At 36.4% G+C, this 24,764-nt stretch overlaps 1 long non-coding RNA gene and 1 other non-coding gene across 4 annotated transcripts; both read left to right on the top strand.

The window, feature by feature from the left end:
• Window positions 1-9,121: 9,121 nt before the first annotated feature.
• Window positions 9,122-23,662, top strand: LOC144243784 (uncharacterized). Of its 3 annotated transcripts, none has more exons than XR_013338765.1 (5): window positions 9,122-9,300; window positions 12,275-12,332; window positions 13,254-13,315; window positions 21,466-21,649; window positions 23,084-23,662. It is a non-coding gene; the product is annotated as an uncharacterized LOC144243784 (long non-coding RNA). The 3 variants fall into 3 exon arrangements; XR_013338766.1 differs by having other exon boundaries at window positions 12,278-12,332; XR_013338767.1 differs by lacking the exon at window positions 21,466-21,649.
• On the top strand, window positions 18,314-18,398 carry TRNAK-UUU (transfer RNA lysine (anticodon UUU)). Its single transcript is given in 2 exon segments — window positions 18,314-18,350; window positions 18,364-18,398. It is a non-coding gene; the product is annotated as a tRNA-Lys (tRNA).
• Window positions 23,663-24,764: the final 1,102 nt, after the last annotated feature.

Raw genomic sequence — 24,764 nt, forward strand, 5'->3', positions numbered from 1 at the left:
CCTTTTAGGTTAAATTGTGATGTGTTGGGGTACTTGCATGGCTCAGCCGGCTAAGCATCTGACTCTTGATTTCAGCTCAGGTCATGATCTCATGATTTGTGAAATGGAGCCCTGTGTGGGGCTCCACACTGATGGCGTGGAGCCTGCTTAGGATTCTCTCTTTGCCTCTCCCCTATTCACATGGGTGTTCATGCACTCTGTCCCTCTCTTACTAAAAAATAAATAAACGTGAAAAAAACATTTTTAATTGTGATGTGCTGTAGTGTAGTGTAATATCCATTCCTCTAACCTCACAGGCTTTGAATTTCCAATGTAATGTAGAAATCAGGGGGAGTAAGTAACTGACAGAGACAGAGAGTAACAGAACTAGAGAGCAGTTTTCTTAGTGACAACTATAAGAAATGTTTCTGGAACCAAAAAGTGAACACTAAGAAAGGTTATAAATAGAGAGTGATCCCAGGATTTGCATAGGCAAAAGATACATTTTCCACAGAATTCTAGGGCAAGTGGGATGTGGAGAATGGGGGTAGTTGCTGGCTACAGGAGATACTCGAGCTTTAGTGAGCCAGGTCCCTATGAAAAGAGCTGCTGGAGCTGCTCTTGGCCCCTTTCCATGAGGGTTTATGCTGTAGGCAGCATATATACTTGTTTCCATAAAGAGAAAACAGAGATGGAAAATAGAAAAACAGTAGCTTATGTTTCAGGTGTACTTACTGCACTTAACCTTCATGTATGATCACTGAAATAACTAAAATAATGTTCTGCTTGTTGAGATTCCATTTATTTTAATAGCCATCAAGAGGCAATGTTTGTACCCAAGCGGACAAATGTGAAAGAAGGTAACCTAAGGTTATATTTGTAGCAATCACAGAAGGACACACTTTCTAAAATTGAGAAATTAGAAGTTTCAGACAGGTTTATCCAATCACCAGGAACAGGAAAATCCTCACATGATATCTGGGTACCACACATAGCCTGCATCTCCCATGTTTTAGCTAATATTCAGTCACTTTATCTGACCCCACTATCCTAAATAATATAAAATAGTAAATGTGCTTTACAGATTAAAAATTAAGAGAATCTCTTACATGTCTTTTAAAGCCCTTTGCTTATTATTAATCCATAGCAGGACCATAGCATTTATAAAGTAGAAAATTTTGAGAACATTTTTATGGACACTCTGACATTGGTCTCATTCATCTTTCATTCATTGACTTTAACCAGAACATACACTCTACTCTGATGTAAAAAATAATAATAAATAAATGTTTGGCTAGAACACTTGAATATTTACTTGGATATGTGAAGGCTTTCTAATAGATCACTGTTTAGAAAGCTGAATTTTAAGAATTGATACTTGGCAAATGCTTTAACAAGTGGATACCCTGAAAGCACTTTACTCACCATGTCTAATCATCTTCTTTTTCTTTTATTATATAAATTACAGAGACACATAATGAGAAATAAACTGTAGGCATTAGAAAGAAATACAATCTCAGTTTTAACTATTGAAAAAAACTGAAATATCACCTTGGATGCCAGTGGCATATAGTAATAAAAGGAATATCACTCCTTTGACCCTTGCTGAATACATAATTGAATTCTGATGGTTGCAGGAATTTAAATTACCTACACTTTGAAGATATCAGTACCTAGCACCACATACTTGATTTTTATAACTCTTGGACTTTGTCAGCTTTTTCAATGAAATTTCACACATATTTCTACCCAGTGAAATGTAAGGGAAAAACTGCTTTTTCATGAGAAGCTACAATAAAATGGAAAAGGCACTAAACCAAGAATTAAAAAGTGCACATTTTTGTCCTTATTCTGTACCAGTAGATAAAAGAGAGAAGGTGGGTGGAAATGTAGATAGATCTGTACATTTGGTGTTGAGAAAATGTTTGTAAGTCCTGGCTAATGGCTTCCTTTTCCTTTTCTAGTTTCTAGATAAATGATTTTGCACAACATACTTCTCTGAGTTTCAGTTTCCCCTTGTATGCACAGGATAATAGGAGAAAACATATTTGAAAGAGACTATTACCCATTGCAGGTACTCAGTAGCAGTGAATTTCCATGGGAGAATAGAGGAAGAATTGTTTTCTTCAGATTCAAGCCAGGACAACAGAAGAATAAAAAGAGTGATCATGGGAGTCTTAATACACAGAATTAAGCGTGTATTCTCTCTCTGAATACCTGAGAGAGAGCAGAGCTGCAAAAGTACAAGGCAGGGATATTCAGGTCAACAGAATGAGTACACAGTGTGCACGGGCAATGGCAAAGCATTAGCCTCAGTTGTACGGAGGGCAGTAAGAGGAAGCACACTGAGCCGTGGCCATTTTCCAAATCTATAATGGAGTTTCAGTTTTACCTTGTAAACTTGAGCTCACTGTCCAATAGAGTAGCTGCCAGCCACATGTGGCTTTTGAGCACTTGCAACGTAGCCAGTGTGACAGAGAAGTTGAATTTTTAATTTTATTTCATTTCAGTTCATTTAAATTTTAAAGGTGAAGCAATGCAAACATCTTGTTTTTGTTATTAAACACAGCTTTATTTGGAGGCAAAACTTCATTTTACTTTAAACCTTGAAAATGTAGCACCCTAGTTGAGAATGTTAAGTGTAAAATACACACTGGATCTTGAAAATGTAGTCCAAAAAATTTAAGTATTAATAATTTTTCAAAGTAGTTACATGTCGACATACTATTTTGAATATATTGGATTAAATAGATCATTAATTAACCTTAACTGATTCTTTTTATTTCTGTAATGTGGCTACTAGAAAATATAAATTGCATATGTAGCCCTCATATTTCTTTTTTTTTATTTTTAGAGAGAGAGAAAAAGAGCATGTGTGTCACACAGGAGCATGGGGGAGGGGTTGAGAGAGGTGGACAAAGAGAATCCCAAGCAGGCTCCATGCTGAGGAATCAGGGCTTGATCTCACAACTGTGAGATTATGACCTAAGCTGAAATCAGGAGTTGGACGCTTAACTGACTGAGCCACTCAGGCGCCCCTTTATTATATTTCTATTAGACAACAGTGCTATAGATAATGGGAAGATATTTTATTCAAAGAAGAGGCATTTTCAGATGTCTCTTTTACAAAGAAACTTCATATCAATATTGGAGAATCAATTTAGCATTTATGATGTTAGAGGCTAAATGGCCACTTTTTAGTCTACTGTAATTGTTCAGGCAAGTAAAAATAAAGGGTCTGGATAAAACAAGAAGGAGATGAATTTTCAAAACTACATAAAAAATATGACAATCGGGTCGGGGGATTAATTGAGGAAAATATAGATTAAGGCATATAAAACAAAGAGAGTTTCAATAATGTGAGGATGACAGACTATGGAATGTTGCAGAAAACATGACTGAAATGTTCTAGATGTCTTCTCCATCACTTTGCTTCTTACTTCTTCTCTAAACTACTGCAAAATATTGCAAAAGATTCTTAATCGGTTTCTCAGTCTTTAGATTTCAACTCCCAGCAAGTCCATGGATAAGCTACAGCCAATGAAACCTAAAATTACTACAGCCAATAAAACCTAAAAACTGTAGATATGGGTGTATGTGCATTTTTGTACATTTTTCTAGGAACAAGTATCATCATTTTTATTATATTCTAAATGGAGGTAATACCCACCTTCCCCCCTAAAGAAAGCTAGATGTTATTGCTCTAGGATCCATGTAAATTAAGAAACCCTGGTTAGAGAGATGCAAGAAATTAACACACAGATTTGAAGAATATCATCTTTTATATGAGAAAAAGTAATAAAGTAGAAGTAGACTAAAGTCCCCTGCTCAAAATACAACTGAAAAATCCATGGAAGTTTCTCCTAAGTTTTTAACTTAAAATGATTGTTAACTAGCCTGAGTACTTCATTGTGTGAATGTTTCCCATGAAAATATTTTTCAGATCGGGCTCTTTCTTGAGTATCTGAGATACAGTATTTGCTAATGTATCTGTATCTAGAAGTGAGATCTCCATTTTTAAATACCACTTCCTGCCCTGAAGCCGGGAAGTGTCTGGCTGGAACATCTGTGAGATAATTGGCTACTACTCAGCAGCTATCTAGATGGCCCAGTGTTCTGGGAGTTGGAGTTGGTCATTTCAAAACAATGCAGAGCCTGAGCTGTAGCCCCATGGGCAGCTGAGAATTTAAATGGATTTCAGGTGCAGAGGTAGTATCACTTACCATTGAAGACTTATAACAAGAACAAGCTTCAGATCTGGGAAAATTCAAAGTAAACAGAATGGATCTAATCATGATGAGCCAACCCATAGCCTTGTAACTATAGGCCTAGGAAACTGTACGGATCACTTTAGACTGACACAATGCACTCATCATAATATATTCATCAAATAATTAGTCTATATCTAAGAGAAGGCAACATAAGTTTTATTCAACACAACTTTTCCCAACATTTTTGCTCAAGCTTTAGAATCCAAAGGGGTATCATGTAGATTTGTGACAAATTTTTGCTGTGGTGTAGACTATGTGTGAAGGGGAGGTAAGGACTGAAGTGAGGAGACTTTGGTCATGATCATCAGGCATGTACTCTCAGAGCTTCAGCCTTCAACCTTCCTTTGAGGAGATCAGACAAAAAGACATTGAATTCTCTTCCTTTCCTGACTTTCTATGATTTGGTATCAGGACCCCTGAATAACACAAAAATTAACATTATGCATGGCTTAGATCCTTGTTTAGCTAGCTTAAAGGTGAGCACTGTATCTTAATATTAGTTCTAGTTCAGGGATAGCTAAATGTTTTATATCTAACCATAAACCAGTTATTTTTATTCTCGATTGGTCACTAAAATTGAGTTTCTCATCACTTACACAAATCATAACATGGAAGAAAAATAAGTAAATACATTTTTTAAAATGTAAAAGTTATCAGATAACCATAAAAATTTAGTAAAAATTGTATTGTTTCCATATGTCCATATTTTCAGCTAGTATATATTATATATGTTATATATATATAATATATATAATTCACCTCTTACACTTATATTAAGCTCTTTATCCAAAATGCTGATTTTGTATAAATTATTTTAATTTGTTTAATCTAAGTCATAAACTGTGAACAGCTAGTAGTAGTAATCATTTTATATTACTAGGCCCCACATATATGAAAGTCACTGTGTAAGCATATTACAGATACTATATTTCATGCTCACCACAAGTGATGTCATTTCCCTTATATAACATGTGAAAAAAAATTAAAGATTAAATATGCAGTCCAATGTTAAGTAGCAGACAAGTTGCATAACCAGGATTTAAACAAAAATCTGTCTGACTCTCAACTCCCATGACCTTTTCATTTTGTAACTCCTCCTTTCCTACGTTATGAACTGTTTTTCTCATCTGTCATTTCTATAAGCAATTAAACATTGCATATGCTCTGAGTCTTATCACTAGGGGTTACACAAGAGCTTCCTTCATGGTCTTTGAACATGACCTCTACTAAATTACATGAGCATTGACTTCTTTGAGGGGGGGATTGTTCATATCCTTTAGTATTTGGAATTTCCTAATTTTTACATAATTAAAAAAGAATTTGGGAAAATAATTGGAAAATTCAGAATTTCCCAATGAGTTCTGTTACTATAATGGTCACTAAAGATCATTCAACTTCTGCTTCAATCTGTTTCAGTGGCAGGAGATCAATAATTAAGGGCAATTCATTCCAATAAGGTGAATCTAGATTTTTAGAAATGATAACTATGGAATGAAGAGTGTACATACATTTATGACTTCAAAGCCTCAATTTTAATCTAGTCTTCTCACCTAAACTTCAGAACTGTATATCCAGACATCAATTAATCCCTCTATATGCTTAGATTATTCAGAAGCAATGAAAACTCTGGATATTTCAGGAGTGCCTGGGTAGCTCAGTCGGCTAAGCATCCAACTTCGGCTCAGGTCATGATCCAATGGTTCGTGGGTTTGAGCACCGCATTGGGCTCTAAGCTGACAGCTAGCTCAGAACCTGGAGCCTGCTTCAGATTCTGTATATCCCTCTCTCTCTGAGCCTGCTTCAGATTCTGTATCTCCCTCTCTCTCTGACCCTCCCCTGCTCATGCTCTCTCTCTCTCTCCCTCTCTCTCTCAGAAATAAATAAAAGTGAAAAAAAAAGAAAGAAAGAAAACTCAGTATATTTCAAGGTATATCCATTTTCTTTCTCCATGCCTGTTCTTCTAGTATTTCCTCCTGTCTCCAGAAATGATACCTTTTATCCACACAGTTTCTCAATACAAAATGCTGAAGTCTCTCATTTCTTAACACTCCCCCAAAATGCCAAATCTTGTGATTCTACCAACTAAAAAACCTTGGGCCCTGTCTCTTCTCCATTTTTTCTAATACCACCATGAAAGTAAGTCATTGCTGGTTTTCTTCAACTGTCTTTTAATTGCCTTCTGTTCAGGCTTTTAAAAATTGGTTGAGCACATAAATTTAAGCCAAACAAATTTAAACCTTAAGCCAGAAGTCACTGTGACCAGGTCAGGACTCATTCCTTAATTATAAAAGCAACTTCCCTGAGACCATGAGAAGTCAGTCACTAACTGGGATACTATGTAGTAACAAGTGCTAAAAACTGGTAAACTGAATAGATCTTCCAGAAATAGGCATAAGCCACTTGGTAGAGTGAGACTCCAGAAACTTTGGGTTAATTCAGGGAAGGAGTGGGAGGACTTAAAAATAAGCACAATTGAACTTATTTTTTAAAGGTAATGAAGCCTTGATTATGTACATAATTATATTATAATAGTAATAATATTAAATGTTATATAGTAATATTGTATCCCTACTTACTGAATCAGGGCAAGTCATTTAAATTTAAATTATTTTCATCACATTTAAATAACTGAATGTCCATATTTACCACAATGGCCTACTTTCAGGCTGTTCACAATGTATTAAAAAATAAACTACTATGTTTTTAATACTCACAGTAGAGGTTTCTGTTCTTTACAGTTAAACCAGTCCTTAACCAATATCTCTACATTGGTCCCTTATTATTCTCCTTTGTGAAATTATTTTCTTCTTATCTAAAGTATGTTACTCACTTACTATAGACTAGAAATTGTCAATTTTCCAGTGCCCTACTATAATTTAGTTTACCATAATTCAAATATCATACTACAGTAATCATATCTTAGTATGTTTTCAAAAATTTTAAACATTACGTTCTGAGGCTGAGATATGACAGAAAGTAAAAGAGCCAGGAAAACATATAAACAAAAAAGAGAGAAGTATACATAGTATAACTTCTTGGGAATTTTTCAATACAATAAATTAAATAATAAGTCTATCTACTTTGTCAATAAGAGAAATGAATAGTCAATATATACTTGAAATCTCCTATCTTGTATTCACCCAATATCAGTTGAATCCAATCTAGCAACCAATTATTTTGAAGTCAGTATTTACTAAATATACTTTTAAGCCCATTCATATGGTATACCCTTCCATTTGATTTGATAAAACATAAACAATCTCGGACAAAATTCTATCAAGTGCAATTCTGCTTGAATTATATTGAATTATACACACTTATTTCTTCCAAGGAAGCATATTCTTCCATTCATCTTCTTTTAATAGGATTAATCAACTTTTTTTTTTTTTACAAATAGTTTATTGTCAAATTAGTTTCCACATAACACCCAGTGCTCATCCCCACAAGTGTCCTCCTCCATACCCATCCCTCCTCCCCCCCACATTCATCAGTCCTCAGTTTTTGTCAGCATTCAAGAGTCTCTCATGGTTTGCCTCTNTTAATCAACTTTACTACAGGATTTTGCAGCTGCATTTTTAAAAGTCTATTAATTTCACTGAAATCAAAACTAGTCAATCCATCTTCACCAGTGCCATTATCCTCATCCCCACTACTGCCAGAGTAAGTCTTTAAAAGTGGAAATGGAAGAAAGGATTTTGCCTCAAATATTTAGAAACATATTAAAACAACTGTTAAAAATCAATTATCCCCAAAGCCACTGCATTGCACAACTCCAGAGGGCACCATTCATAGAGAACAGCCTGCTAGAGTTCCAAACACACCATTCTTTCCTGTAATACCTTTTCTGCAATTCATCTAGGGAGAATTCCACAATTGACTTTTCTGTCTCACCCTTAAATCAATGTCTTCAGTGGCAGAGGTCATGTTTTTATCTTTGTATCATCATTGTCATGATACACTGGTTGGAACAGAGTACATAAAGATTATTCTCTGAACTGAATACCAACTTCTGTTTATCTATTTCAAAACATCAACCAGAGAGCTAGCTAGCATCGAAGAATCAAAGATTCTAGCTAGCATCAACATCTTTTATCTGATAAAGTTGACCAGGACCTAACACACCACCTTAGGAAGTAAATACATGGAGTTTGGATAAAGGAAGGGAAGAGCTGCAAAACTTGCATAAGACATAAACTCAACCGTGGGAACCATACAAGGCAGGTGGCTTGAGCTGAACCTCCTTCAGATCCATAACCAGAGTCACTCGACATTCTAGTCTACTCTCTCTAAAATAGTTAATTCTTATCTCAAATTTGCATATCAATTCACCATGTAGTCTTAATTTTTCAGTTCTAATTCTCTCATTTTTTTTTCAGTTTTAGTTGCCTATTTACCAACTGCCCACATAAGATAATCATTCCACTCCTGCACCATTAAAACTCATGCAGCATTTCAAACTGGTAGCACTTACGTAACAGCTCATAGTGAAAAATATTACCATACACTCCATACACTAATTTTATAAAAATAAATCACTGCTCTAATTTTTGACTTGATTTTTGAAAGGGTCCTGAGGTTAAAAATTAAAAAAAGTATTGTTTTATTAGAAGCTTCACCTTTACTGCTATAGATAAAGTCATAGTTTTACATCTTTCTGCTTTCCCCACAACTGAGAAAGCCTTGCCCTCCTTTTTTTTTTTTTTCAAATGCAGTAAGAGGAAGCAACCAAAACACACTTTGGTGTGTTGTTTTCCCCCTAAACCTGAGAGGAAAGTGGGGGGAGTGCTCCTCTTGGATTCACATGTAAGGAATACAAAGTTTCAAAGTTCAAAATTCCATGAAATTATGATGTCAGAACTGGAAAAGACTGATACGCACCTGTTGGTTAGCCACACTTTGACAGGTCTAGAAAACAAGGGCATATGAGAGTTTCTGGTTAGGAACCATCAGTTAAGTTCACTTCAAACTTGTGATCCCAACAGAATGAGTAGCTAAGCTGCTGGCCACTCACATCATTAAGAAAGAATACAACAAACCAGGAGAGATACAGGTAAGTGTTCCCGGTTAAGAAAGCTTTAAGAAATCCCCAGAAATGCTGTATGAAAATACCACCTTCAAATAGCTGTCAACCCTAGAAAACACAAATGCCCGATCATAATAGCATCTGTAAACTAAGAACACTGTGCCTCTTAACTCTCTTTGCCCTCAACCTTAAACTCAGAGGAGCCAAAAGACAGCCTAGGATGGAACAGGAAATAGGTAAGAGGAGACACACAAAGAGGAGAAATAGAGAATTCATACATAATCCTCTATCCCACTGTCAGCATCCTGCTTAATGAAAGGCAGAGCTTGGGGAAGCTAAGTATTAGGCTTAAGAAAAGTTCATGATATTGAGTTTTATACGGGCCTGGACTTTTATTGAATGAGATTATCTGTCTATACAGAATTTACTGAAATTTTACGATCAGAAAAACACCAAAAAAGTAACTGGACATGTCCTAAATTTCTCTCAAGGTACAGAAAATATTTGCTCCCTCTCCCCCTCCCAAGCAAGTTTGAATAGGTCTTGAAAATAAAGAATAAAGTTTTTTTTAATGTTTCCTGTCAATTTCTATTCTTTCAACCTAATGACTTCAATAATAGTGATGTTTCTTTCTTAACGTTTATTTATTTTTGAAGGGGGGAAGGGAAGAAAGAGAGGGAGACGCAGAATCCAAAGCAGGCTCCAGGCTCTGAGCTGTGAGCACAGAGCCTAATGTGGTGCTCGAACTCATTAAGCTATGAGATCATGACCTGAGCTGAAGTCAGGAGCTTAAATGAGTGAGCCACCCAGGCACCTCATGATAGCAATGTGTAAAGGCATAGAGATATCTAAGAATGAGGTCCTCTTGAGGAACTAGAAGTGGATCCATATAACTGAAACCTGTTCAGTTTTTAAATAGCCATTTTTATTTTTTTTAAATATTTTTCTTTATTTCTAGGAGAGAGAGAGACAGCGTGAGCAGCGGAGGGTCAGAGAGAAAGGGAGATACAGACTCCGAAATAGGCTCCAGGCTCTGAGCTGGCAGTCAGCACAGAGCCGGACGTGGGGCTCGAACCCACGAACCACGAGATCATGACCTAAGCAAAAGTCAGACGCTCAACCGACTAAGCCACCCAGGCGCCCCAAATAGCCATTTTTAAAGTTCAAACTTGAAGTATGTCTCTTATTGGTTTCTGATATATCTGGAACTCCAGACTAGCTTCACAAAGGATTTCTGTTTATAGAATGCACTATGGTTTCCCTATCATAGACCATCTATTCCCTTGAACAGAATCCCATTTTCCCAGATATCCATCCCTCCTGAACATATCCCTATATTCACAGGCAGATGAGAATCTCCCCAAATTCCAGATAAGTACAAGCTAATCAGGGAAATCCATTTCCCTTGCCTGTTATAGTTTATAGTTACCTATTTTGCTATGGGTTATAAGCAATGGCCTCTGAGAGGAAAGAGTTCTGAGGAAGATTTCCAGAATTTGGATATTGCTGTCTATGAATACACAAAACTGATTATCTTAACTTTCTGCTAAAGGTGACCCATGCAGAATATGAGGTGTTTACTAGGATCACATAACATTTTGGCTTGCCTCAAAGTCTTGGGCTATCTAGGTGACGATTTCTCTTTGTGTAGTTGACATATTTTATATCACTTCTGTCAACTCAAGTATTCCCAATCTAAGAATGAAAAGACATGCAAGATCATGGACAACTATTTCTCCTCCCAGTATCAGAAAAGTTTCTCCTTTAGAATGGTCCAGAAGTAGGCCCTGGGAGACTGGTAGGGAGTCCTGGAAAATTTGTACTGATTATGTAATAACACCTAGGGTTCAAGGAATGGACACTGAAGTCAGATAGCCAAATGTTCTCTTTCCATTTAGGAAAAATTATTTGGGAAAAAATTTGATGGCTGGAAAAGTAGTACTTCAAATTACAAGAGTCAATTGGCCATTGGTTATTCTCTGCACAGGACATAATTTTCATATGGACTTTGACATGGTTGATATTTGTGGCTGCAGACTTGTGGTCAAGAAAGCCAAACCAGGCCTTCAGCAATGCTCCCAAGACTCTTTAGTTGCCACATGTATGAGTGTAGAAAGATAACATACTCATTCATTCTGAGTCAAGTATATGTTAGATTGGTGAGACTGAAAGAGAATGAGGTGAGGAATTTTGGCCTTGTAAACAAAAATGAACTTGAAAAAATGTGGTTAGACCTATGTGTTTAAACTGAAAAGGACTCAAAGAAGGAACAGGGAGACAAGACTTAAGTAAAGAGCAAAAACCTATAGGTCTTCATGAGAAAGGAAAACTGGGAATACTGAATGAAAGAACTAAGTGAATGTACTATGACTTTTACATTGTCTTGTAAATGTAATATCAAAATGTGGGAAATCTTCTATTGTATACAGATTCCTGTATGCTTGCATTACAGAAAGTCATCTTAATACAATTTTAATGGGCTCATTTTTACTTTATGTATCATAACTTCTGAAAACTTATGATACTGAGTTCAAGTTCATATCATATCAAAGTTGAGTTCAGGTTCATATCAAGAAGAAGAAAACATTTAGAATGTGTGATTGGATATACATACAGAATGGAAGGAAATGCTGACCAGCTATCATTCATCTTGGGCATGCTCCCTCATATAGATAGCAATTGCTATCATTATACACATTTTAGGAAGAAGGGTCACAATTCCTCCTGTGTTTTCTAGGTCTAAAGTCACACAGATAGGCAGGCAATGGCACAGATTTTGCCCAAGTCCAGAGAATATATATGTTTAGACAGCTGAACACCTAACAATGACTACTTATGGAATACAAATTATCAAACATTTATTTGGCTCCTATTTACATCTATTGTTGGATCATTATTTCATTTTATATGAAATATTTTCCTTTAAAATTCAATGATGCTACTAAAATCATTACTAAATATGGAGTTATTTTGTAACCAAGAAACATAATTTTCTTGATAGCAGAGATTGAGTATAATTGAACCTGTCTCTTCAGAATCTTACACTCGGTGGGTGCATGGTAAGTACATACTAAATGTTTCATAGGTAAGTAAATAAATAAACGTTTATTTGATTTAGAGTTATTATAGCTATCAATAGTCTCACCTACAGTTAAGGTAAATTATTTTTCTCAATAGAATAACAATACTATTTTTTGGTGCTAATAGCTGTTTATCTTCACATATAAGAGAACCTGAACTAAGTAGGATATATTTTCAATATTTGCTATTGCATTGGAAGATTATGGTTACAACCTTCTTGCTTCCAGTAAAATAATGAAAATATTAAATACATCAGCTAACTCAAGAAGTTCTCAAATAGTACACACTAAAACAGAGTAGTGAACTCTCAAATAAGATTTCCCTTCATAATGAGAAGATGACTAATACCTGCCACTTTATTAATTTACAGAAGATGTTTTTAAATGAGAAAATAGGTGTGAAGCATTTGAGAAAGGTGATATATAACTACAAAGTGTCATTATAATACTCAAGCTGGTATTTTGATTTTTGTGTCTCTTGAAATTCTGTTTTTTACTTCTGTAACAAATCCTTGAATAATTTTCCAAGATTGCTGCACACTTATTCCCACATATCAGATCTAATAGCCCATATGCTACTTAGGAAACATTAGCACTTTCCTACAGAAATACTCACTAACACATGATGCAAACTTCTGGAGCATTAGTTTGCAGGTGGAAAATATGTTATAAAGCCATGAGCCTGTTTTTAAAACATTTTAAATTGGCTTTTTAATTTAATCATTTTTAAGTTATTTTGTTCTTTATGTGGGAGGACAAAACACTCTTGCACACTTTTGAGGCAACACAGCACAAAAATTTGGTGTAACAACCACTTAGAATTTAAAAAAAGAATCTGGAAAAACATGTAATTCTCAAACAGGTGACAATTTCATTTTTCCCATAAAAATCTGTTCTCAGAACAGCAGACTGCACTTGTAACTGGCAAACCAGGACCACTGAAAGGAGGACATCCAACTCAGGTACAATGAAACAAATAAGTGTAATGCTAACAATACTAACAGAAAAAGAAGCTGCAAGAATTTTCCCTGAAATTTTTCCAAGTGTTTTTCATGCGTTGCCTCACTTAGTTCTCAAGGCATCTAGGGGATGATGCTACTTTTCTGCCCATTTTATAGCCCAGGAACAAAACGTGAGGAAGGTTATCGCTTGCCCAAATTCAGGTAACTAATATCTAGAAAAGCTGCCATTCGTAGCCTCCGTGGCTGACCAAAGCCTGGGTTCTGTCACTCTGCATTATTGCCTGCCAGCATTTTTTTAAAAATGCCAATGCAGAGTTCTTCAGCTTATGGAATAAAAAGTATCAATCCTGAAGATGTTTTTAAGTAAATTATATTTTTGTTGTATTAAAAAAATTCCTGCAATGGACATTTCACTCCTAGAAAGAAAGTACTGTAAGTAACAGAACTCAAGTCAATGTTCTAGTTCACAATCTGCCAGCAGATCTGAGCCTTTACCGTGAATCGTGCAGTTATCACGACTCATAATCCAGGTGCAAGAGGTTAAGTGTGTTTGTGTTTATGATTCAATGCCAATGTTCCTGTGAATTAGAACCTGCATTTATACTTCCTGCTGGCCTGGCCCTTTTCAGGTGAGGACTGTCTATGCAGAAATCAAGGCCAGAGAGCTAAGAAGTGATTTACAAAGTAAGGAATAGTTGGTAGGTGTTTGAGTTTTGCTTTGGCTAAATTAATCTGTGAAGAATATGTGTTTAATTCAGGAAACAAGAAAACATACATAATTATTATAATCATTTATTTATCAATATTTGTGGGGAACTTACCGTGTATCAGGCTCTATGGTAGGTACTGAGCAGATAAAGTCCCTGCTTCCAAGGGCTAACTATTCTATTTGTCTAATAAGAAGTATGCAATTCTAATTTTAAATATGTAATCACCTAACAGCAATAGGGAATAAATAAACTAGCAAATATCATGTCAAATAGTGACAAATACAAAAAAGGTAGATGTATTATAACATGGATACCCTTTATCACACAAAGATAAAAGAAGGCCTCTCAGATAAAGTGACATTTTAACAGATGCCTGAAAAAATACACAACATGAGCCAGGCTGATAGAAGGAAAAGAATATCCCAGGCAGAAGAAATAGTAAGTACCAGAGTCCAGAAGTGAGAGCAGGCTTTGTATACTCAGAAAACCCGTAGGGATTTGGCGTGGCTGGAACAGAACCGGGGGCCTTGAGGGAAATGGTGGAAAAAGGGTAGTATTAGAAGACTGGCTAACAGAGACAAATGTGAGGATGGAGAGGTCACATCTTGTAGGGACATAAAGGGTCACAGTCAAGTCTCTGAAATTTTCACTGGCATGAAACAGGAAATCATTGAATTTTGAGTCAGGGACAGAGATCTGACTTCTGCTTTAAAAGGCTCACTCTGGAAGCTAGGCCACAAACAGTCTGTAGAGCAGCAAGAGTGAAAACAGAGAAAAGAGTTAGGGAGCAGTTGTAATGATCCTGTCACAAAACAGAGGGACTCAGGTGAGGGAAGCAGTAGTGGCCAGAAGTACTGAGAGCAGAAACATGTGAAGGTGAGAGTGACAAGGTACAATGACAGCTTGGATGTGAGCTGTGACAGAAAAAAAGGAATCAAAGGTGACTGAGGTTTTGACATGAAAAATGGATTTGCCACATAGTGAGATGGAACAGATTACGAGAAGAGGAGGTAGGAGATAAAGAGAAATGCACGTTGTTTTTGAACTTATTAATTTGTAATGTTTGTTAGATATTCAAGGAGTTGTGAATATACAAGTTCAAAATGCAGGTGAGCAGTCCATGCTGGAGATACAAAATTTGGAGCCATTAACATTAGACAGTTAAAAGCCTTAGGTATGAATAAGATCACTTCCAAAGTGAATACAGACGGAGAATAGTAAAAGTCCAAGGACTGAGCCCTGAGGAATCCAATATTTAAAGACCATAAAGCTGAGAGAGAGAAACTAGTGAGGTTCAGAGGAGCCAGGAAACTGGAGGCCATGAGAGCAAAGTGTCTGAAGAAAAGGAGACAGTGATCAACGTTGTCCAATGCGTCTCATAGGTCCTTTCACGTAAGGGCTGAGTAACAACCATTGAATATGACATTTTATAGATACTGGTGATCAATGTTGGGCAGCTTTAGTTCACAGGTGGGGAAGAATTTGGACTGGCATGAATTCAGGAGAGATCTGAAGGAGAGGAGCTGGCAACAGCACATATAGTCACAGCATGATGACTGTATTTTCCTAACAAAAATCCAGGATATATGGTTTCATATATCATCTGTTAGGAGACAGGAGTCATTTAAGTTTAAAACTATTCCAGCAAGTCCAAGACCTGTACTGTTAGGTTACAAGGCAAGCACATTTACATGTGGCTTTCCTTTTATAGAGCAAACCCAGTGTAACTTTATCTTCACAAATCCTCCGATCCTGAGGACAGCTTGTCACAGCAGGCATCCCATGGTGGATTGATAAATGTCTATCAAAAGCTTTAGTCAATGTATGATTTAGTAGAATGTCTCCTGAAGCATAAGGCCAAATACTATTTCTAAATTTAAAATACCCTACATATGATGTTTATGCAAGTGTGCATACTACCACATTTTTCCCATGAATAATGCATGTCCTATGCAATTTGAGTCCAAAATAAGAAAAAAATGCTAAACATCTAATAATCTAAATCCAAGAATAAAACTGTCCTTGATAACAAAAGCCTTGAAATAAAAGGAGATACTGGGTTAATGCTATACAAATAATAAGAATAATAAATAAGGGCAAATAATTTTCTCTACCTTTCTCTTGTGTTTCTCTTGCCATTCATTTCCATAATTGTTCAAATAAGTGAATCTTGCTTTAAAACCATAAGGCAAAGTGTTCATTTTTTTTTTGAGCACTAGATAATGAATGGGTCATTCTTGACCAATGGTAAATGACACAGCCAATGGGAAGCATACACAGCTGGAATCAAGAGACATAAATATGGTTAGAACACATCTCACTAACGCTTCTTTACTGCAAATAGGTCAGACAAACTAGGTCCTGTCTCGGTCATGCAAAAATTATCTGATTAGAAATTTAGATCCAAAAGGAAAACTCAATTTTCACTATCAAGCTGTAGGATTACCTGTGATTGATTATTTTAATGGATTGACTCACTTGTCAGCCAGAGCTCAATACTCTGTGGTAGCTACTAATTAAATAGCCCTTGTGCCCACTGCCTCTAGAGGAATGCGTTCTGGATTCAGCTGTCAGGACACTAGGGATTGTTTTAGTTCTGTGATATACCAGGTAAGCGACATTTTGTATGTTATGTAACCTCAAGTTTTAGTTCTACTATCTAACAACTAATAAATAACATCATTAGTTATTGTTGTATGTGTGCTAGAGACTGGCAGACTTAAGTGAGATAATATGCTCTATAATCAGTTCCCTGGTGTGTCCTCAGACACTTCACTTCTAATTATTTCCTGTCCTTTGTCTTGTATTTCTCTCTGCTCAAAGTAATTTAACCTTAATCTGTCCCTTGTCCACACATCCTCCTCCATCTTTTGATTCCTTATTCCTTTCTCCCTTTTAGAGCCTTTTATTAAAGTTCTCACATGTTCCTATTCCCCACCCTCTCCTCTTCTCCACCCATTTTTCATACAACTCTTTACTATAAATCTTACTTATCTGTTGAACAAGTACCTACAAATGAAACTCCATCAACAGAAATCTATTAATATTAACCCAACACTCACTCTTCCTCTTATATTCCTATTTCACATGTTTATGGCTTATGCAACAGGGAACAGTATGCAGCCTGTTGCTCAAAGCATAACCTTGGAAAATAAACTCAACATGCCTTCTTCCTCAACCCACTACAATTAATACATCACCACATGCTACTCATTCTACCTCTTTGCACTTCTATCCACTTCTCTCTAATGTCATAGTTACAGTGAGTTACATCCTCAATCATTTATTGTCTAGATTCCCCCAGAAGCCTCCTAATGGCTCCTTGCAAGCATTCTTGCCTCTGCTCAAAGTATTAACTGTGGTAAAGTCAGAGTAAAATTTCTAAATGCAATCTGATCATGTCTTCCTCCTAATGGCTTCTTATTTCCTATTCCCCTATTTCCTTAGAAAAGAATCTAAATTTCTTGAGATTAAGTTTGGCTTAAAAAGCCAATTTGGATCTAGATGGTACTAACCTCTCCACTCTCAATCCTTGCCATGTCTCTCCTATAAGCTGTACACTAATAAGTTAGAATTATTAATTATTTCCCCTCTTTTTTCTTGGCAAGTCGGGGGGAGGCACATATCATGTTCTCCCATCCCTATACTTTCACATTTGATTATTTTCCCAGGCAGTATTATTCTAAATTTGGTATAAGTGCCCACATTGTGAAATACTCTCAGTCAGTATATGAGAATATCTACCACTTCCTACACTATGATGAAACTGACCATACATTCTGAGATCCATGCTAATATATCTATAGAGTTTAGTTGGATACCTTAGAATTTCATAGTGCTTGATACTTAGTAACCAATTAATTTGCAAGTTTGTTAGGGGCACCTGGGTGGTTCAGTCAGTTACACATCTGACTTCTGCTCAGGTCATGATCTCACAGTTCATGGGTTTGAGTCCTGTGTTGGGCTCTGTGCTGACAGTTCAGATCCTGGAGCCTGCTTCAGATTCTGTGTCTCCCTCTCTCTCTTTGGCCCTCCCTGACTCAGCTCACTTTCTCTCTCTCTCTCAAAAATAAATAAACATTAATTTAAAAAAAAAAAAGTCTGGGAAAGAACTGTATAAATTGTTAACCATTATATAATTCAAAGTAATAATACCTTACTAAAATTCTTATCAAAGATAGGCATGGACAATTTAAATTTCATTAAAACTATTGTCACACTATTCACATTTATGTTTGAGGAGTAACGATTTACAAATAACAAAACTCAAAAAGCTTCCTTCCGGGGCGCCTGGGTGGCTTAGTCGGTTAAGCGTCCGACTTTTGCTTAGGTCATGATCTCGGGGTTCGTGGGTTCGAGCCCCACGTCGGGCTCTGTGCTGACTGCCAGCTCAGAGCCTGGAGCCTGTTTCAGAGTCTGTGACTCCCTCTCTCTCTGACCCTCCCCTCCTCACGCTGTCTCTCTCTCTCTCCTAGAAATAAATAAAACATTAAATTTTTTTTAAAAAAGCTTCCTTCCTGGTTTTGTCCATTTAAATTACAATTACACTGTCATTATATGTAACATTCATTTATTCACGATTTACAAGACACACAGATGCTTATTTCTTTATTCTTTTTTTGAATAATCTGAAAATACAGCTACATTTTGTTTTTTACAATGTATAATATAATGGAGGGCTTCTGTTAAGTTTAATATGTCATTTTTTAAAAATGCAATAGTAGTTCACATAAACAAAGAGAGAAATCACAATTTTTAGGAAACCTGAAGCAAATTCTTTTAAAAAGGGAATTATCTGTGGACAAATAATCAACTTCGGTTTCAGTTTGGTGGGAAGAAGTTTGTTTTCCCAAAGAATTTCCTATCTGTATTGTGCCCCAAAACTCATTAGTGACTTAGTTCATGATAAAGAATAAGTACAAATATAATTAGCTACTACATGCATTTAAAATGTATGACTGAATACATCACTTAATAAATTGTTGCAACCTACTTAAAGCTCTCATGGAAGCTTTTAAAATGTTATCATTCTTCATAAAATCGCTTCTTAGGGAGCAATTTAGACTATGTTCATATAACTTGCCTAAACTACCCATTTGGATTTTGTGGAATATCCTGTAACTCAACAGTAGGTATTGAATTCAACCATTGCCTCATCAAACACAGTTTTCTTCTGAAGTTATTGAACACAAAATAAAACCATACCTGAAAACAAAAGGTATAAATAAAATAACTTAAATAGTAGTATTTCTGTCATCTATTTTTGAGTAACAAATCATCCCAAAAGTTAGTGGCTTCAGACAATAGTAATGAATTACTTCTCATGACTCTGTGAGTCGACTGGGATTAGCTGGCTGGATGGTTCTTTTGTAACCGAAATCCCTCATGGGTCTACATGCAACTGGGAGTTCAAATGGGGCCAGAACACCCAAGAAGGCTCACATCCTTCACGGTCTCTTTACATATCAACCTCTTATCATTCAGAGTCCAGACTAATGTACAGAATAGGTTGTGAATTTTGGTTCCGAGAAACAAGCCCCAACATTCAAGTGCTTTATCAAGCCTCTACAGCACCACACTTGCCAATGTCCCAGTGGTCAAAGCAAGCCACAGGGCCAACCCAAAAGCCAATATGAGACTGAACTACACAAGGTCCTCACAACTGGAAAACATGACCTTTAGGGAACACCAATGTAAGTCTACCATTGAGTGTTTAAGCTTGTATATTTATGTTGTCTGATCATTTATTAAAAGTCAAGTCTCTACTCTCCATCAGCTGTGATACAAATATAATATAATCTAGACAACCTTAAAGTATAAGACACTTTCTTCCTATAGCCTTATCCTACAATTTCAGTAATAAAAACTTTGAAATCTACATTTTATAAATGGTGGGTTTTATATTAATTTACATTTACTTTTCCTTAAAGTCCTGAAGCTTCAAACATAACTTCATCTATGTCCTTAAACTCTATTCTAAAATTAAAATTTTACCAGCCTTTAAATTGTTTTCATTTTGAAATTTAAGTTTGTGTGGTATAATATTCCTTAATATCGGATTAGAGAAAAATAAATTTAACATTTGTCTTTTTTTTTTTTAGAAGTCATAGCAGCATATTCCCTACTTGGAAGATACTTGATATTTCAGTGCCAAAATGGCTTTATTATGCCACCTTTCCTAGTCTTCTTAAACAACCATACTGAAGTTTTGTCAGTTAGAACACTTCCCATCCCACCCATTCAGCAGTGCTATCTTTTTAAAAAAAATTTTACTGTTTTATTTATCTTTGAGAGAGAGAAGGAGAGAGAGAGAGAAAGCATGAGTGGGGAAGAGGCAGAGAGAGAGGGAGACACAGAATTGGAAGCAGAAGAGATTACTTAGCTTTAAAACAAAGATTGCATATCTGTTGTCTTATGGTTTCTTGCTACCCTTGCCATAGCTCCTTTTAGTTTACTTAAAGTTTTTAATGTTTATTTAGTTTTGAGAGAAGAGTGTGAGTGGGCGAGGGGCAGAGAGAGGGAGATACAGAATCCCAACGTGGGGCTCAAACTCACGAACTGCGAGATCATGACCTTAGCCAAAGTTGGATGCTTAACTGACTGAACCACCCAGGTGTGCCACCATAGCCTCTTTTAAATCAATATGAGGGGTGTCTGCCTGGCTAAGTCAGTAGAGCGTGTAACTCTTGATCTTGGGGTTGTGAGTTCGAGCCCCACATTGGGCATAGAGATTACTAAACAGTGAAATTTAGAATAGGAAAGGATTCTAAAGGATGCTGAGTTATCTTACTTCTTCTTTGGTTCTATAATTATGAAATTATGCCAGGTACTTCAAATTGTGTTTCAATATGTAAAATTGAGAGGTTTGCTACCTGAAAAGCAGACCATTTCATCTTTGAATAGCACTGCCTTTTAGAATTTTATTTCTTCTTATGAAACAAAAATATACCCCTACATAACCGGTACACATTTAGCTGGAGTTTAATCCTGGAGCCACATAAAACAAGTCTAACCCTGAATACACAATTTCTCTGTTCAACAATACATCTGCATCACCTAGACTATCAGCTGGTACATAGTAGGTACCAATAAATGTTTGTCTGGGTGAGAGGGAGAGTCAGAGAGAAAGCTAACATTAACGTCCTTAAATGCTGTGCAGTATACCTAATTTGAACACATTTATCAGACTTCTTCCTCTGTATGCTGAAGCATTTTCTCCTCCAGACAAAACAGCCACAGATTCTTCAACTACTCTGAATGTAACTTTGTCATCATGGGTTGAATTATGTTCCTCCCCAAATTCAGATGTTGAGGTCTTAACCCCAGTATGTGAGAATGTGGCCGTATTTGGAGATAATGTCATTATAAATGTAATCCAGTTAAATATGGAGTTTTTGGCATGGGTTATAATCCAATATGACCTGGTATCCTTATAAAAAGGGGAACTTTGGACACTGAGACACACATGGAGGGAAGATAATGGCAAGAGACACAAGGCGAAGATGGAATCTGCAAACTAAGAGGGTCCTGAAAGAGATTCCTCCCTCAGAGCTCTTCTCTCAGACCCCTAGGAATGAATCAGCCCTGTCAATACTTTGACCTTGGACTTCCAGTCTGCAGAACTGTGAGATAAAAAATTTCTGTTGTTTAACCCACCTAGTTTGTGGTACTTTGTTAAAGTAGCCCTAGAATGCTAACACACTGGTCTTCTCATGATTTATGGTGCACACTCTTAAGAATACTGGTGAAAATATAGTATCTACCATTTATGCAATACAAGAACTTCAAAAATATTATTATCCTATTTAATACTGAATAGATCAGTGCAAAAAGATATTATTTATCATTATTTTAGAGATGAAGAAATGGAAATAGAGAGGTTGAGAGATTTTCCCAGTGTCCTACAAGTAAGCAGCAGAGTCAGGATTTACACCAGTGATTCCAAAATCATTGCACTTAATTTTTATACTGCTCTGGTTTGATTATAGGTTTCTAAAATTATCATGATTAGAAATAAGCATTGGCACTTCATCTGGAAACCTGTTGTCCTGTCACTTGACTGAAACTCTGATCTATTCATTAACTTCTCCATATGTTTTCTAGACAATTGGGCATTTACTACATATATTTTGATAAAAGAACAAGAACCCTAAAGAATTACTAAATTCCCTCCTAGTATCCTGGACCCTTTTTAACTTAACACAGTTGACTTTAAGCATACAGATATAATTGTAAGCATTCAGATTATATTTATAAGAAATTACATACAAAATTTTAATTTGTCAGGTAATATTCCCAATCCTTATTGAGTGGTCTGCAGCCGAAGTCAGACGATTAACCGACTGAGCCACCGAGGCACCCCCATCCTGTAATTATAATCAGAACCAATACCTATTGCTTGAAACAAAGAAATAGAAACAAATTAAAACTGGTGATTTTCCTTGGAAGGCTTTCACAGTATTCCAGGAGGGAAAAAAAAATTAATGAAGAGTAAAACAGGCTAACATTTTGATTCATGCAACTGGCCAGAATAGAAAAAAATCTATAAACTTGAAAACTGCCTAGAAGTATGATCTTGGATACTAGAGCGGCCTAGTAAGAAAGTGGGCAGCCCCAATAAAATGTGAATGATATTCTGATATTCTTATCTTCTCATTGCTTATATACTAAAAATAACCAGATTTAATTCAGAATTACACTACATCTGAATATCAAGCAGAATATTCTAACACTACTAGAAGAAATTGGATTTCCATCCAAATATGAATTTAACTGTAAACTTATATCTGTTATCTGGCAGCAATTAGAACAACTTGAATTCTCTCCTCTAGGAAACTCTCTTGACTTCAAGTATTCTACACTACGAGTTTGAAACATAGTGATCTCCTTGGCCAGAGTCACCAGTCACTGACACAGAACCTTCCTCACCCTGACTTTATAATTTCATATGGTGTCTTAGGCTCTTCACTTTGGTCTAACACAACCTGCTTCTAGTCTCGTGTGTTTCAGACAAGTTTGCTTCTCCTTAGTTACTATTCTCTATGTTTATGAATCTCAGGTGGGAGCAGAGCCCGAGTTGCTCTTTGCACTAACTCTGGACTACATTCGGACCCTGACAAACCTCTTCACAGTGATTTAGGAGGACTGCCCCGAGCCGCTTCCTCTACGACAGAAAATCACCTCAGAACCACAACTTTATTTGCAACCTTTTATCAAGCAATTCACTGGAGCATGCTGTTTTGATACTGACATAGAAACGGGAGTACAGTGGAGGCCTTTTCACTGAATCTGTGAGGTGACCACATAAAATCAGCCTGCATAAAATGTGGCCAGAGGCGAGACATGATGAGGTGTGTCCGAGGCCGGGCCTGCCAGGACACGTCAGGTGGAATGAAGGCTCTCCCTATATCTGTTCCCTACCACAAGGGCACAATTTGTCCCGGTGCTGCTGCATAAAAACAGCCAAAGGAGGCATTTAGAGTGATATATGAAAAGACGAATTATAGAGTTTGTGTGTTGATATTTTCAGAGAAATTCTAAACTTCAGCAAGTGATGACACTCCATCAATATCCTTCAGTAAGACACATATAGACACTAATGAATAAATACGCAATAAAGATTTTCAATATGCACAGACTACAGTAATTAATTTGGGGAAAAAGCCTACTATCTGAAGTAAATGAAAATTAGATGCATTTTTTTCCTCAGGCATAAATATAAGCACAAAATCACTTTAAATTTTTTTTTTTTTAATTCTCTTGGTTGGGTCAAGGAGACATTTCCCTTTTCAGAAAAACTGTGTTTAGGACAGGCCTGGGTCAGTCTGGTGAGGTACTGTTTGAGGAAGAACCAAATGATGGGTAACTACCGAGAGACGGATACACTCAGTGGGAAAAGCACAGTTCTGACGACTTGGCACTGAATGGTTTTGGTGTTGCTGCTGTTGTCGTGAAAAGAAAAAAAAATTTCAAGACATTTAAGTGTAGGTACAGTATGTTTGGTGTTCTAAGTTTTCTCACACATGCACAAGTGTTACTGGAAAACTCCCCTAACTCCTGTTCTCAGCCATTTTCTTGTCACTTCCTGGATCACACCAGGGATCATTCCATGCTATCATTTCAAAGCAGAAATACTGCGTAACCAGGAACTAGATGCAAAATTCCCATTTCTGAGCACCCGCAGGTTCCACGAAACTCTGCCATCACTGTCTCTTTTCTATGAAATGAAAAAAAAAAAAATCAGAAGTTTTAATGCCATTTTCTTCTTAAACTGTCATCTCTACCCGACCCATATTGTAAAAATCTAATTTCATGGGGATGTAGCTGTCAAATGAGACAGTGTCTATGAGCTCATTTGCTGAAAACTTTTAAAGAAATTTCCACGGAATCCAATTCATGGCATTAAACTTTTAACTTATCAAAAATCTTTTGCTTAGTTTTTAACCTTTGTGAGGAGCATGATGAGTCACTGTCATAAACTCAGTGAAATATTCAAGCAGAAAGCAGGTAGATCTACCTACTTGGAAGTGATGGACAATTTTCTCAATGCCAAGCTCCTGATTACTGGCAATGTTCTTCCTAATAAAATTTGGAATAATCTAGCAACCCCAAAGTTTAGGAGAATAAACTTTCCAATTTAGAATATTTTTCATTTTTAAAAAATAGCTCCAATCTGTAGTCGTTAGACATCTATACAGTCCTCTGCTTATAACTGCATGACTGTTCTTCCATCTGCTTAG

This window comes from Crocuta crocuta, unplaced genomic scaffold, assembly GCF_008692635.1.
Source record: "Crocuta crocuta isolate KB4526 unplaced genomic scaffold, BGI_CrCroc_1.0 scaffold448, whole genome shotgun sequence".
In the NCBI taxonomy this organism is placed as follows: domain Eukaryota; kingdom Metazoa; phylum Chordata; class Mammalia; order Carnivora; family Hyaenidae; genus Crocuta; species Crocuta crocuta.